At 46.9% G+C, this 14,657-nt stretch overlaps 1 protein-coding gene across 2 annotated transcripts in view; it reads left to right on the top strand.

Annotated features, from left to right (window-relative positions):
- SLC6A12 (solute carrier family 6 member 12) overlaps positions 1 to 14,657 on the top strand; it is a 159,157-nt gene that overhangs the window by 17,820 nt on the left and 126,680 nt on the right. For both annotated transcript variants that reach the window (XM_033952482.1, XM_033952483.1), the window contains exon 2: positions 6,355 to 6,537. The gene's annotated coding sequence lies outside the window, so the exon portion shown is untranslated. The remainder of the gene's footprint in view (positions 1 to 6,354; positions 6,538 to 14,657) is intronic.

Raw genomic sequence — 14,657 nt, 5'->3', positions numbered from 1 at the left:
TGACCCCCCCCTCCCAACAACATCGGGGCAAGAGGGAGCCCAAGCCCTCTTGCCCCGCCGATTAACATCGGGCCAGGAGAGAGCCCAAGCTCTCCTGGCCCCAGCAATCACCCCCCCCCCCCCGCGACTGGCTAGGGCCAGGAGGGAGCCCAAGCCCTCCTGGCCCTGGTGACCCCTCCACCACTACTCGATTGGGCCAGGAGGGAGCCCAAACCCTCCTGGCCCTGGCGAGCCCCCCGCCGCTACTCGATTGAGCCAGGAGGGAGCCCAAACCCTCCTGGCCCGGCGACCCCTTACCCATACCCCCCACTACATTACGGGTAGGAGGGGCATCTCTCCTGCCGCGGGTCGCGGCAGTTCGGGTAGAGGAGTGATGGCATCACGATAGGGGAGATGAGGCATCTCTCCTGCCGTGATGGTTGCGATAGGTCAGTTGCCGGGCCGCTGAACTGATCGCGCCAGCGGCCATTAGCTTAGCGGCCCCTTTTTGGCACTTAGACCTGGTTTGACTACGTCTGAGTCAAAAATGTCTAAATGTCGACTAGGCAACCTGTAACTGTTTTGGTTATACCTGTTGTACGCCTAGGTGTAGGTCGGCCCACCTCCCGCCCACTGCCCGCATTTTCCCCTCCTCTAAACACACCTCTTTTCTCTCTGTGCGTCTAGAGGCAGGGGAAAGGCCTAAGCTGTTTTTAGATACGTCTAAATAACAGCTTTGGTTATGGGTACTTGGACGATCAGGCTTTTTGATCGTCCAAGTAGCCATTTAGGACACTTTTTAGACTTTTTTTTTTTTATTATTACCCCCATAAGGTGGAAATTCTTCGGGAGTTTCGTTTAAAGAGGGATTCTTTACTCTATGACTCGGTGCCGATTCGGATTGGGCAGGATTATTCTGCAGCGCTTACCGACAAATGAAAAGCCTTCTATCCATTGTGTACAAAGCTGGTAGAACAAAAGCGCCGTTTTATGTTTCTCTACCCAGCTATCTTGAAGATCTACTCAGAGGGTAAATGGCATGTATTTGACTCGGACACCTTGGCTGGAGAGTTCCTTAATAGACTGGGTACTTCTCCCTCTACATCACCTCCTTGACTTATTTTCATATTATGTTGAGGTGATACAGAGGGGACATGATTTTTTGTGCTTTAGAGGCACTGAATCTCGCATTGAGTTATAGTTTTTGCACTGGGGAGGGACAGGTTCTGATGGCACCAGATACGTACTCTGCCTTCCTGCTTCCTATTGGTAGCCAGATGGTTTCTTGTTTTGGGGGTTCTGTATTTTGGGTTGGGGGCAGGGGCGGGAGGGGGTTGGGGGTGGTGGAGTTGGGGTGTGGGGTTGGGAGGGGGGGTGTTTTCTACAGTGGGTTAGAGTGTTTGTGTATTGTTTGATTGGTTTACACTATGGGTTTGTGGGTTCTGGTGGTGCTAGTTGTCCCCTGGGCGAAGGCTGGACGCCCGGGGGTCTACTGGATCAGCATTTTTGGTGGGTCCTCTATTTGTTCTCTAGGTGAGTAGTAGGACATTCAGATTTTTATCTTGGAATGTTAGTGGTATAACTTCACCAGTGAAGCAGGCCAAGATCCTTCAAAGATTGAACCATCATAAAGCGGACCTGGCTTGCTTACAGGAGACACGCCTCACTAACGAGGAACATGCTAAATTGCTTCGGGGTTGGGTGGGCCAAGTATTATACACTTCATCTCCGACTAAACACGCAGGGATGGTGCTTTTGGTGCATAAGGGCTTCCCGGGGAAAGTGGAACAGCTATCTACGGACGCCAAGGGGAGATTACTTTATTGCCGGGTGACAGAGTCTGGCCAGGTGTTTAATTTGCTTATGGTTTATGGCCCGAACCAATACGACCATAAATTTTTTTCGTCTTTGGTACAGTTTGGTAGGAGAGACACACCCCCCCCCCCCCCACCATCCTTTGCTCATGTTGGGTGACTTCAATCAGGTGTTAGACCCTCTGCTAGATAGAACGGGGTTGGGGTCCTCGACTCGGGCGACCATTTCCGAGGGTATTCCGTACTTGTGTGAGCTCTTGGATTTGCAGGACCCCTGGAGGTTATTGCATCCTAATGAAAAAGACTTCACTCACCAATCCAGAGCACATCACTCTTTTTCTAGGCTAGATTATATTCTGGTGTCTACTTCTTTCTTTTCTATGATTGCCTCATCAGAGATAGGTCCCCTTTCAGTCTCTGACCACTGCCCGGTGTGGGTCAATGTTCTCCTGGAGGACTATCCTGCTTCTGGTGGGGGATGGCAATTTCCTGCACATTTGGTTGCTAATCCGGATTTTGTTAAATTTCTTAAGGCGAAATGGGAAGATTACATTACTTTTAACGCACCCCACCGGGAGACGCCATTATTGTTTTGGGAAGCGGCTAAATCGGGGGGACGTCATCTCATATGTGGTGGCTCATAGGAGGCGTGTCGCCCGGGGTATTATTCGGCTGGAGCGGGATTGCCAAGTACTCAAGAAATGCCATTTAGCGCATCCTACGGCTCAGTCTCGGGAGCTTTTGGTTTCAGCCCAGGCTGCGCTTAACACATTAATACATGAACGTACAAAAAAACGCCTTTACTATTCTAAGTTTCATTACTATAAATATGGGAATAAGTCAGGACGTTTATTGGCTGCTTCAACTAAACCTAGGAGACCGAACCGCTATATTCCTTGTTTGAAATTACTTGATGGGACAACGGTGACAAAATCCTCGGAGATCGCGGATTGCTTTTTTTGACATTATAAACGGTTTTATGCTGAATCGGATGGTGTTCCGGGTCCGGATGCGGGTGATTATTTGGAAGACGCGGGGATGCCGCGGTTGTCTTCTCCTATGCGCTCCTCTTTGAATGGCCCTATTTCAGGGAAGGAGTTGCAACTGGCAGTTAAACAGCTTCAGACTCACTCAGCACCCGGACCCAATGGTTTTGCCCCAGAATTTTATAAAGTACTGTTTCCGCAACTATGTGGCCCATTGGAGGCTTATTATACCACAGTGTTGGAGGTGGGTGCCTTCCCGGATGGTGCTAACCAGGCCTATATTACGCTTATTCCGAAACCGGGTAAGCCAGAGACTGACATCGATTCCTATCGTCCCCATCTCCTTAATTAATGTAGATATCAACATTTTGGATAAGGTATTGGCTAACCGCTTGGCTTCCTTGCTACCGCAGTTGATTGTCCCAGAACAGGTAGGTTTTGTACAACAGAGGCATTCAGTTTTGAATGTCCGTCGGTTGCTGACGGCGATACATAGAGCCCAGGCTGCTCATACTGCTGGTATTTTGGTTAGCATTGATGCTGCTAAAGCCTTTGATCAGGTTAACTGGAACTACTTGTTCACTGTTCTCACTCATATGGGCATTACGGGCTGGTTTCAAGATATGGTTCGTTTGTTGTATAATGAACCCATTGCTTGTGTCCTGGTGAACGGTTCACGTACGTCGGCTTTTTTCATTGAGCGCGGGACGAGACAGGGTAGCCCTTTGTCTCCATTGTTGTTTTTGCTTTACTTAGATCCCTTTTTGCGCACTATTCAGAGGGACGATGAATTGAGTGGTCTCTTGGAAGGGGACAATCAATTGCGTGTGTTAGCCTTTGCGGACGATATGATGCTGACTTTGGCGGATCCACAACCGTCTTTGTTCCGTGCTTTGGCACTTTTGGATGAGTTTAATATGTACTCTGGTTTGGTCCTTAATTATCAAAAATCTATGGTGCTACCACTTTCCCCTGAAATCCCGGGACAATGGAGGGGAGATTTTCCTCTAAAATGGGCACCAGATCATCTTACTTATTTGGGAATTCAAATCCCCAGGGATCTTACAAAATTGTACCAACTGAATGTCTTGCCACTCTTGTCTTTGACTAAACAGCGGTTGGGTCTTTGGAGGGAGTTTCCTCTTTCTTTGATGGGCAAAATAGCATTGTATAATATGGTTTTGGTGCCTCAGTGGCTTTATGTGTTTCAGATGCTTCCCTTATTGCTGCTTGCTAAACATGACAAAGAACTTGGTAGATGTTTAACTGCTTACCTGTGGAATGGGAAGAGGGCACGGTTGTCTTTGTCAGTGTTAAGACACCAAGGGACCAGGAAGGGTTGGGGCTGCATAGTATTCGGTTATTCTCCCAGGCTTGTCAGATGAGGCACCTGAATGATTGGTTCCGGGGAACCCGTCATTTTTCTGCTACTCCATCTGAACTTACTCTTCGTGCCCCATATCATTTTAGCTACCTCTTACATACCCAACGACTCCCGGGTTGCCCTGCTCCCTTGGGTGGTCTTCTCTTCAGGCCTCTTCGACAGGTTTGGTGGAGATTATGTACCCAACTGCAGATAGGGCCTTCTGCTATGGCTTTTTTGCCTTTTTGGGATAACATGGATTTCCCTCCAGGGACCTCACAATTTCTTCAGTCGGTGTGGAAAATGACTAATTTGCAATATTTATTTCAGGTGGTTAATTCTCAGGGCTCACTGCTTTCTTTTGCAACATTGCAAACTGAAAATCATTGGCGCCCTTCTGATTGGTTAGCATACTCTCAGATGGCATCTTATGTACGGTCCCTCCCACGGGCCGGACTTACCAATCTCAGTCAGGAGGCCCTTTCTGAAGCGTTTTACCTTTCAGCTCAAACGCAGATTCCCCTGAAGTATCATCACAGATTTCTCCGAGAGAGCCTGGGACATATACCTTATGATTTTTATGCAACTAAATGGTCCACAGACTTATCTTGTGTGATTACTGGAGAGACTATTCAGAAAGGACTTAAGCGTACAGCCGGTATTACCACTCAGGTTACTTTAATTGAAATGAACTATAAGTTTTTTCTTCGATTCCATCGCTTGCCTGTTTATCTTCACTGAGTTAAATTTCTCCAGACAGACGCTTGCTTAAAATGTACTCAACTTCAGGCAACTTTGGTTCACCAGTTCTGGGCCTGTCCCTTGGTGCAGGACTTTTGGACTCAATTATGCCGCCATATCACATCTATGTGGCATAATGGATACTTTAATAGTCCTGAGTTGCTTTTCACTCTAGAGCGCATACCCCATGTGTCTCCCAAGGGGTTTCGGAGTTTTCTGGAACGAGCTGTTTTATTGAGGAAAAAGACTATACTGCAATGTTGGACTGTTCCTGATCCACCAACACTATCACACTGACGCTCTCTTATGATCCAGCAAGCTTCGATGGAGCGTCTCTCCTTGATTTCCTTGGAGGTCCCTCAGGGACGCTTGTTTTGCCACATTTGGGAGCCTTTTTGGTTAACTTTAACTCCTGCTGCTCGTAGCCATCTTCTGAATCCTTGATTAATCATACGCTCTAACCGTTGTACAGATTGTATTGTGGGGGGGGGGGAGGGTTGGGGGGGGCAGGGGATGGGAGGATGGGGGGTGGGGTATAGTACTACTTGTATTATATGCATCTGCACTACTGTTTTGTTTGCTTGTCATTTCAAATTTCAATAAAAACATTTTCACATAAAGAATCCTTTCTCTCTGTTTTGCCAACTACACTCCATATAATGCAATGATAGCTTTCTATTTTTTATTCTGGACAGGCATTCAGTTCAGAACCAGACATGGAAAACTAAATAAACCACCTGGTTACTCTGGTGTTCAGGATAGCCATTAGGAATATATATGATATATATTTGTATTCAATGGAACCAATGCATGCAGACTGACAGAGCAGGGACAAGAATTGAGCAAGACAGGCGCTCACTTGGAGGGCAATGGGTGTTATTTTAATATATTGTAAAAGTATTATAATCACTGAATATGCTGTCTGCGTTCATGGAGCAGAGGAGAGTTTTCAAATGTTACTTAGAGCAGAAAAATACGTTGTCCAGACTCTAGCAGGTGGTCCTTGAAGAACGACTTCAGAGGAGACCCACTGATTTAGGAGATGAAAACACATTAAAGCAGAGCAGCTTTATGAGAAATTGGTTAAACAATTAAAAATACTCACAAAGGCATTACAATATGAGATTTAAAAAAAAAAAAAATCTATTTTTGTGGGTCCTTCCTTATAATCTTTCACAGTTCAAACTAGTGAGACATTGAGAAATAACATCACAGCTTTCCATAAATTTACGACTGTGAGGAATTTTTTCCCATTAATAGGTGACTTGAGGTCATTCCAAAATGTGTTGAAATTGCTTCATTAGGACTTTAGGTTCACTCTCTGACTCCCTTCTCTCTTTCACCACAGAGCATTGCCTTTTTTTTGTAGCCTCTCCCCTAAACTAATAGTTTCAAGATCTCGGAAACGTAAATATTTCACTTCAGTCTCTGTAGGAACCAATTAATCTCTTGGAAATCCTCTCCTTTGCAGTCTTCGCCCCAAGTGAGTTGTACATTGCAAGGAAGTCTGAGAGGAGGAGTAGAACAGGAGGTAACCAGAGCTCACATTTCAACAGTCTCTAAAGTTCCTTGAAATCTCAGCTTTGACCCATTTGACATCTGAAGAGCAAAGTGTCCATATAGAGACGAGAATCTGATCACCTGAGGTGCTCTGGTGAGTAAGGAGATTGTTGTGCTGAATGCTCTTAGAATGGGACCGCACTAAACGTACCATTGAATTCTTGAGGCTGACAAAGAGATGCACTTGAAATGAGTTACAGACGATTTCTGCTGTTATGGAGTGGAAAAAAACCAAAAGTCAGGCTGATCTGCTCTGAAGCCCGCTAGCAGTTTTCCAGCTAGTTACGACTAGTTGCAAAAGAACTATGTGTCTGACTGCCAAAAATGGGAGATGCAGTATGTACAGTACTCATTTTATTTTAAAAGGAAAAGTGCTATGCTATTTCCTTTGAGAGAATTGCCTGCTTCTTGAAGTGTACATTTTGTCCCAGTTTCTTTATCCTGGATTAATACTAGTTGGTTTTTTCTTCCATTTTCATTTGTAGCTGCATTTCTATAATTGTTTCCCTGTTTCTGCATAAATACAGTTTTCTCTCTTTCTCTTTCCTTTTCTAAACTAATTTATTGCATGTAAAGCATTAACTTGCCTGGTCATTGGGGATAATAGAGGCAGAGTTTGTGTGCACCGGAGTTGAGAAGTGTGTTGATTTGGATTGTATCTGATCGCAAACTGCAGAGGACAATTGTCTACGAGGGGATGCTGAAAAGTTTTCAGCCCAACTAAGACGAGAATGACAGTATACTGCTATTACGATATACTGTCCTGACCTCACAAAATCTATTAAAATTTGTCCAGTAAAAAGATATTATCTTATTTCCATTTATATTTATTAATGTCTATTAACATAGGGCCCCTTTTACAAAGATTATCGCAGTGGGCCATGGTAATCGCTCTGATGCCCTTAGGGATTCAAAGGCTACCACGCCTTTGTAATTTTTTAAAATTTGCCTTTATTGTCTTGCCACTTGGGACTAGCTTCACTAACGCTTCCAATCCTGTACCGACGAAAACCAGTTTTACTGGTTTTGTGATCGTTCTCCGACCCCAACCCGATTCACTAAACTACTGTTCGATGAATTTCTGACCCGATCCGATCCACCCATGCAAATTAGTAAAACCCCATGCAAAATAGCCAAGCGATTTGATTCACTAACAATTGCTTGGCTATTGTGCATCGGGTTTTACTAGCCTAAAACCTGACTGCTGCTGACCTGTCAGTAATGTCTTTCAGCATCCATACTGTCTGAGTTGTTCAGCTCGCTCTGCCTCAATTAACCTCCTCCTGAGGAAGCCCTTATGGGTGAAACTCAGGTCTGAGTAGAGGAGCAGTCGTTTTATGCACAAATTTATGAGCATGCACCAGTCATTTTAAAGCACAACAGCAAAGAAAAATTCCTGTTGGGCCACCATGATGAAGGAACAAGTTCTGTTATTCCTAATGGGCAATGGGAGCTTTAGAGCATCAGATCACTTACAGGTCATTGACCTGGGAGGCCGCCGCGGGAGCGGACTGCTGGGCATGATGGACCTGTGGTCTGACTCGGCAGAGGCGATGCTTATGTTCTTATGTTAATATAAGATAAGTGCTACTTTTTCCTTTTCCATAAATAGCGTTGTAGTAACTTTTTTGTACTGGGACGGAAGAGTGTTATGATGGTCCCAAACTTGTTCTTTTAGCGGCACCGTCTGTGCAGGAGACAAAGGGCACTGAGCATTAATCGCATTATATTTAAAACATTTTTTTACATTTTGTATGGGCATCCTCTATAATATAACCCTAAGCGCACATGCGCACTTAGGACGGCGTGTTCCCTGACAGTGTGATGTGTCCCTCCCTGCCGAATTCCATTTTCGAGCACGGAGGCAGGGAACACGCCGGCGACTCCCCCCTCCCGCCCTCACTCACCCAAACAACAAACCGCTGCCACTCCTCTTCAAAGCAGCCTGCTGAGGATCGCTGGGGCAGTGTTCCCTCTAAGCTGCGCTGGCGTGCGCTGGCGCACAAAATATTGCCTCGCAGCGCACAATGTCACGTCACAGCGCACGGCGTACAGAGATGGCAGGCCGCGGCGAGAGGAGAATCGGGCGAGTTGGCGCTGGCGCCCGATATTTTTAGCGCACGGGGAAAAAATTTTGCTCACACCACCCGCCCGCTTAGAGGGGACACTGCTGGCCAGCTGTAGCGAACCTCGCAGGCCGCTCTCTATCTTGGTAGCACGTTCCCTCTGACGTGATCCCATGCGTCACAGGGAATGTGCTACCGAGTTGGAGAGCGGCCTGCGAGGTTCGCTACAGCTGGCCGGCGATCCTTAGCAGGCTGCTTTGAAGAGGAGCAGCAGCGGCGGTTCGTGCCGGTGGGCCAGAAGAGGGAGCAATACAGGCAGGCAGGGCGAGAGGGAAAAGGGGCTGCTTTTGGGGGAGGGGTGTGCTGGGGGCCAGAAAGCAATCATGGTTTGCTCTGGGAGGGAGGGAACAGAAGGGGGCCACGGAGCAGGCAGGCATGGCACAACAGGGGGCCAAGGGGCAGTGGCGTACCTAGGGTATGTGGCACCCGGGGCCCATCATTTTTTGACACCCCCCCCCCCCCATGTAAAAAAATTTTTTTTTTTTTTTTTTTTTTTTGCAATAACCATGAAATGGAATAAATGGTCAGAATAGAAACAGGCAGTGAAAATTTTCTTTTATTGAACCTCATATATGTAACCATTATTCCAAACATAACATAACATAAATTATGTCTAAATTGTCATGACATTAGAAGTACATATGGAGTAGTTGCAGGTGATGCTTGGGACAGTTCTGATTGTGTTAGTTTGGTTTTATGTGTTTTTTGAATAGAAGGGTTTTTATTTCTTTTTGAAGGTTTTGCAGTCTGTGGTTGATATCAATTGGTTGTAGAGTTGGGGGTCGAGTGTTGCAGCTCGAATGGCTAGGAGGTTGTCGAACAGTTTTTTTCTTTTGACGTTTTTGGTTGGAGGGTGTGTGAATGGTGCACAAGTTCTCCTATGTCTGTTTGAAGTGGATTTAATTATTTAGCTGAAGAAATTAGTTACCCCCCCATTCCACACACATTAATTCTCTTCCATTTTTGTTCCCATTATAAAAAACACTGATAAGTTCCCAGAAAAAAAATACATTAAAATAAGAAGTGAAAATAAAGGCCCCTACAGATGAGAACATAACATAAGAATAGCCTAACTGGGTCAGACCAATGGTCCATCATGCCCAGTAGCCCATTCTCATGGTAGCCAATCCAGGACACTAATACCTGGTCAAAACCCAAAGAGTAGCAACATTCCATGCTACCGATCCAGGGCAAGCAGATACTTCCCCCATGTCTTAATAACAGATTATGGACTTTTCCTCCAGGAATTTGTCCAAATCTTTCTTAAAACCAGCTACACTATCTGCTTTTACCATAACTTCTGGCCACTTCATTTTTAAGTTTAGATCTTTCCTTTCAAACAGAGACCTTGCTAGATGTCAAATACAGCACAAGGTAACTTCACATGGACTTAGCTGTGCAGGAAATGTGAATCTCCTCATACACCCACCATATAGTGCAAAAATGTGCAAAGGTCTGTTTTTTTCTTTCAATCACTACATAGCCTAATGCCACACAAGCAGCGCTGTTACAAACATATTCTGTAGGTCAATGCTAAGGATAACAAAGTTTCCTTCCTTGGACCAGAAGGAGATACTGATAAACCACTGGAAGAGATCCCAAAACAACACCCAAAGACCCACTCAGTGTGTGAATCAGTTGAGTGGAGTGGACTAACTGGGGGGTGGAAATGGGCCCGGAGTTTGCTCAGCAGAATTTCCCAGACCACCTCTTCCTCTCAACACATTGACACGCTGCCACCATCACCACTAGGAACACCTCACTGGGTAGGCCAGCTATGCTATAAACTTTATAAAACACATTATTATATTTTCTTATAAAGCACATATTTTAACTGACCTCTCTGACATCCTCAGCCTTTCCATTCACAAAAATAGAAGGAAGAAAAGTTCCCATTTCCTGCTGGCTCATGTCCCCGGCCTATACAATATTTTTTTTCTGCAGACCCTTCAAAAGTCTGACCAAATCCTCGTTTCACTTGCATTATAAAGTACTGAGGATGCCATCTCTCCCCAATCCCAGGTCCTAAAGTCTAAGACAGTAGCGCAAACTAATGCTGCCAGATACAGGAAAAAAAAATTTTGATTCGATTCAGCCCTATTGAATTGGTTTTTCAATTCGATTTTCCTGCCCAGTTGGGTGATTTTTTTCAAAACTCCTGGTGGGTTTTATAGCTTTTTCACCCCCTTTGGCTTCTCCTAACCACACTGGCGCTGTGGTGTAAATAAAATAAAGAAACAAAAAGGACTTTTCCTCTTTCTGTTAAATCCTAGCTCACGTTTGCAGTCCAACACCAGCTCTGGCAGGATACACATTTCAAATCTGACATGTTATAATCACAAAACAGAAAATAAAATTAATTTTTCTACCTTTTCTTGTCTGGTTATATTTCAAATCTTGTTGGTCCAAGGCTCTGGTTTTCTTCTGATAACTTGCTTGCCAGGGTCTCCTTCTTTCTGCATGCTAACCATCCATCTGCCAACTCTGTCCTCCCTTTCCATTTCCCTTCCCTTCCCAGGAAGTCTGGTATCTTTCCTTTTTTTCATCTCCCTCCACAGATCCACCTTTTCTTAAATACCCTTTCATCCGGCATCTCTCCCTCCTTCCCCACCATCCCAGAGTCCACCATCTCTCCCTTTCTTTTCCTAATTACCCTCCTATCCAGTATCTCTATCCCTCCTCCACACCATCCCTTGTGTCCAATTTCTCTCCCTTTCTGTTCCTTCCCTCCCTAAATCCCATGGTCCATCATCTCTCTCCCTCTCCTCTATTTTCAGACCCATTATTTCTTCCCCCCCCCCAAAGTTTGGCATATGCATGTCTCTTTGAACACCCCCTTCCCTCCGTGTACTTCTAAATCATGGTCACCCCCCAAAGGCCTGTCCCCCCTTAAAGGTCTGCCTGTCCCACCTTGAAGGCCTGCACCCCCCTTGAAGGCCTGTCCCCCCCTTGAAGGCCTGCCTGCCTGTCCCCCCCTTGAAGGTCTGCACCCCCCGAAGGCCTGTCCCCCACTTGAAGGCCTGTCCCACCCCCTTGTAGCTTCTCCCCCCCCCCCTTGTAGGCCTGTCCCCCCTTGAAGGCCTGCCTGCCTGCCTTTCCCCCCTTGAAGGCCTGTCCCCCCTTGAAGGCCTGCACCACCCTCCTCGAAGGCCTGCACTCCCTTGAAGGTCTGCACCCCCCCCCGAAGGCCTGTCCCCCACTTGAAGGCTTGTACCACCCCCTTGTAGCTTCTCCCCCCCTTGTAGGCCTGTCCCCCCCTTGAAGGCCTGCCTGCCTGCCTTTCCCCCCCTTGAAGGCCTGCCCCCCCTTGAAGGACTGCCCCCCCCCCGAAGGCCTGCACTCCCTTGAAGGTCTGCACCCCCCCGAAGGCCTGTCCCCCCCTTGAAGGCCTGTCCCCCCCTTGAAGGCCTGTCCCACCCCCTTGTAGGCCTGTCCCCCCTTTAAGGCCTGCCTGCCTGCCTTTCCCCCCTTGAAGGCCTGTCTCCCCCTTGAAGGCCTGCACCCCCCTTGAAGGCCTGCACCCCCCCTTGAAGGCCTGTCCCCCCCCTTGTAGGCCTGTCCCCCCCCCTTGTAGGCCTGTCCCCCCCTTGAAGGCCTGCCTGCCTTTCCCCCCTTGAAGGCCTGTTCCCCCCCTTGAAGGCCTGCACCCCCTTGAAGGTCTGCACCCCCCCAAAGGCCTATACCCCCTCCGAAGGCCTGCACCCCCCTGAAGGCCTGCCTGCCCCCCTTGAAGGCCTGCACCCCTTGAAGGTCTGCACCCCCCCCGAAGGCCTGTCCCCCCTTGAAGGCCTGCCTGCCTGCCTGTCACCCCCCTCCCCCTTGAAAGCCTGCTTGCCTGCCCGCCCGCCCCACCCTGAAGGCCTGATGCCCCGACCCACCCCAAAGGACCGCTCGCCCCCCTGGCCTCCCCGCACCACCTATGAAGCAGCCGCAGCAGGATCGCGAAGTCAGCGTCAGCGATCCCTGCGCTGCTTCCTGCGCCACGGTCCCGCCCCTCCTCTGACGTCAGAGGAGGGGCGGGATCGCGGCGCAGGAAGCAGCGCAGGGATGCTGGCGCTGACTTCGCGATCCTGCTGCGGGCTGCTTCACAGGTGGTGCAGGAAGGTCAGTGGGGCGAGCGGTCCTTCGGGGGTGGCGGGGGACTGAACGGCAAGGCCGGGAACACCCCCTTAGGGCTGGCACCCGGGGCGGCCCGCCCCCCCCCCCCCCAGCCCCCCCTAGGTACGCCACTGCCAAGGGGAGAGGGAAAGGGGGCTGCTTTGTGGGGAAGGGTGTGCTGGGGGGGCAGATAGCAATCATGGTTTGCTCTGCGAAAGGAAAGGAAGACAGACAGATAGACAGACAGACAGTGTCCAAGGAGAGAGAGACAAAGAAAAAAAGACAGATAGACAGTGGCCAAGCAGAGAGAGAGAGAAAGAAAGAAAGACACACACACACATCTAGCACCCATTAATGTAACAGGCTTAAAGACTAGTTATTGAATATTAGAAGATATATGCTGGTATTTTGACAATCAAATTTTGAAAAGCATATTTATTAAAAGTAATCCTATACTCCTTTTAGTGCTTTGTAACAATGAGCTAGATTCACTAAGCAAACCGATTGTGTACCGATTGGTTTGTGACCCCTTTGCGACCAGATTTCCCTATGACCCGATTCGCTAACCTCTCCTGCGATCCACTTCAAATCCGTGCATGCAAATGAGGGGAAAAGCATGCAAAGTAGGCAGGGACGCGATTCACTAAACAAATTTGGGACACCGATTGGGCTGGCTGATCAAGAGAAGAAGCGGCTGCTGGGGACCATTCGCACACATCTCTGCCAACTCTCCTGCTCCATTGCCACCCTGCACTCTGCCCCTATCTTCCACTGCTGCCCTGCACTCTGCCCCAATCTTCAGTCTTCCAGTCCCGATCGTCCAGCTCTGCTAGCCCTGGATCTCTGCCGCCTTATACAAGCTTATACAAGCAGCATTAATCAAGTTGTCATGCAGTGTGTGTTACGCTCTTGTTTTGTTCAACTGCAACAATGTTATGCTTATTTAATTTTGCCTTGCTATTCTTTTTAGTTAATGTACTATATTAGGTATGGTATTCTAGAGTAATTTTTGGTTCCAGGCTAAGACTTGGAATATGGGAGAATGATGGTTGTTTTATTTCTTTTCTTTGTTTTAAATGCTGTGTATGCTATTTAGAGCAATTTTTAGGGTGATTGTTGTGATTTAAATTGGTTTTTCCTTCTCACATTTTCTCTCTCCCGCTGACTGCAGCGGTGGAAGGAAGAAGCCCTGTGACTTATATCTTTCGCTTTAAAAACTTTTCCTGTGTGACAACTTGAATGCCAGTTGTGTTCTACAGTTGCCTGAGTATGTTTTTGTTCACCATGTCTTTTGTTTATATTATAATTGCGCTTGAGAATGATTCCCTGTTTAATTAAGTCCTTTTTAAGAAATTAAGATTCCTTTGGTATATAACTTTTCTTATTCAAATTTTTTGTATCTTCCTACAGACTATATTATGTATGGGAACATTAGGACAATGTTTAAATATTTGACTTCTTACCGGATTCGTTTTTCTTTTTCTATGACTAAGTTTGTACCATATCTTGTATTTTCAATAACACTGGTTAGTGTCCTTGATACACTCTCCACAGCATGGAATCTACACACTCATATGCCACACATTAGCATCTATGCTTCTGGGCTGCATTCCAGTTTGTACAAGACCATGACTTAAGAAAATCTAACCACTGTTGGAAGATGGTCCCCTTCTGACCAACCACTAAATACCTTCTACTCAAAATTGAATTCTTCAGACCCTCAGAGATGTCACCAGTGGTTCAAAAGTTTTCATAACCGCTGGCTTTACACATCAAATCGTCACCGGGTCACTCTTAAATATTTATTTTTGTATTTAAAGGTTTTTAAGACTTCTAAGGTTTTTACCAAACAGCCATCAGATATAAATTTCTATAGCATTCCTATTTGCATGCTTAATACTTAGCTTAGGTGGTGAGAATAAGGGACAAGTACGCCGACATGTTTCACCCTTAGGGGGTTTCCTCAGGGCTACAATCCCTTTATGCAGAT

Source organism: Geotrypetes seraphini, chromosome 7 (assembly GCF_902459505.1).
Source record: "Geotrypetes seraphini chromosome 7, aGeoSer1.1, whole genome shotgun sequence".
Classification (NCBI taxonomy): Eukaryota; Metazoa; Chordata; class Amphibia; order Gymnophiona; family Dermophiidae; genus Geotrypetes; species Geotrypetes seraphini.
This window is presented reverse-complemented; position numbering and strand designations above follow the sequence as displayed.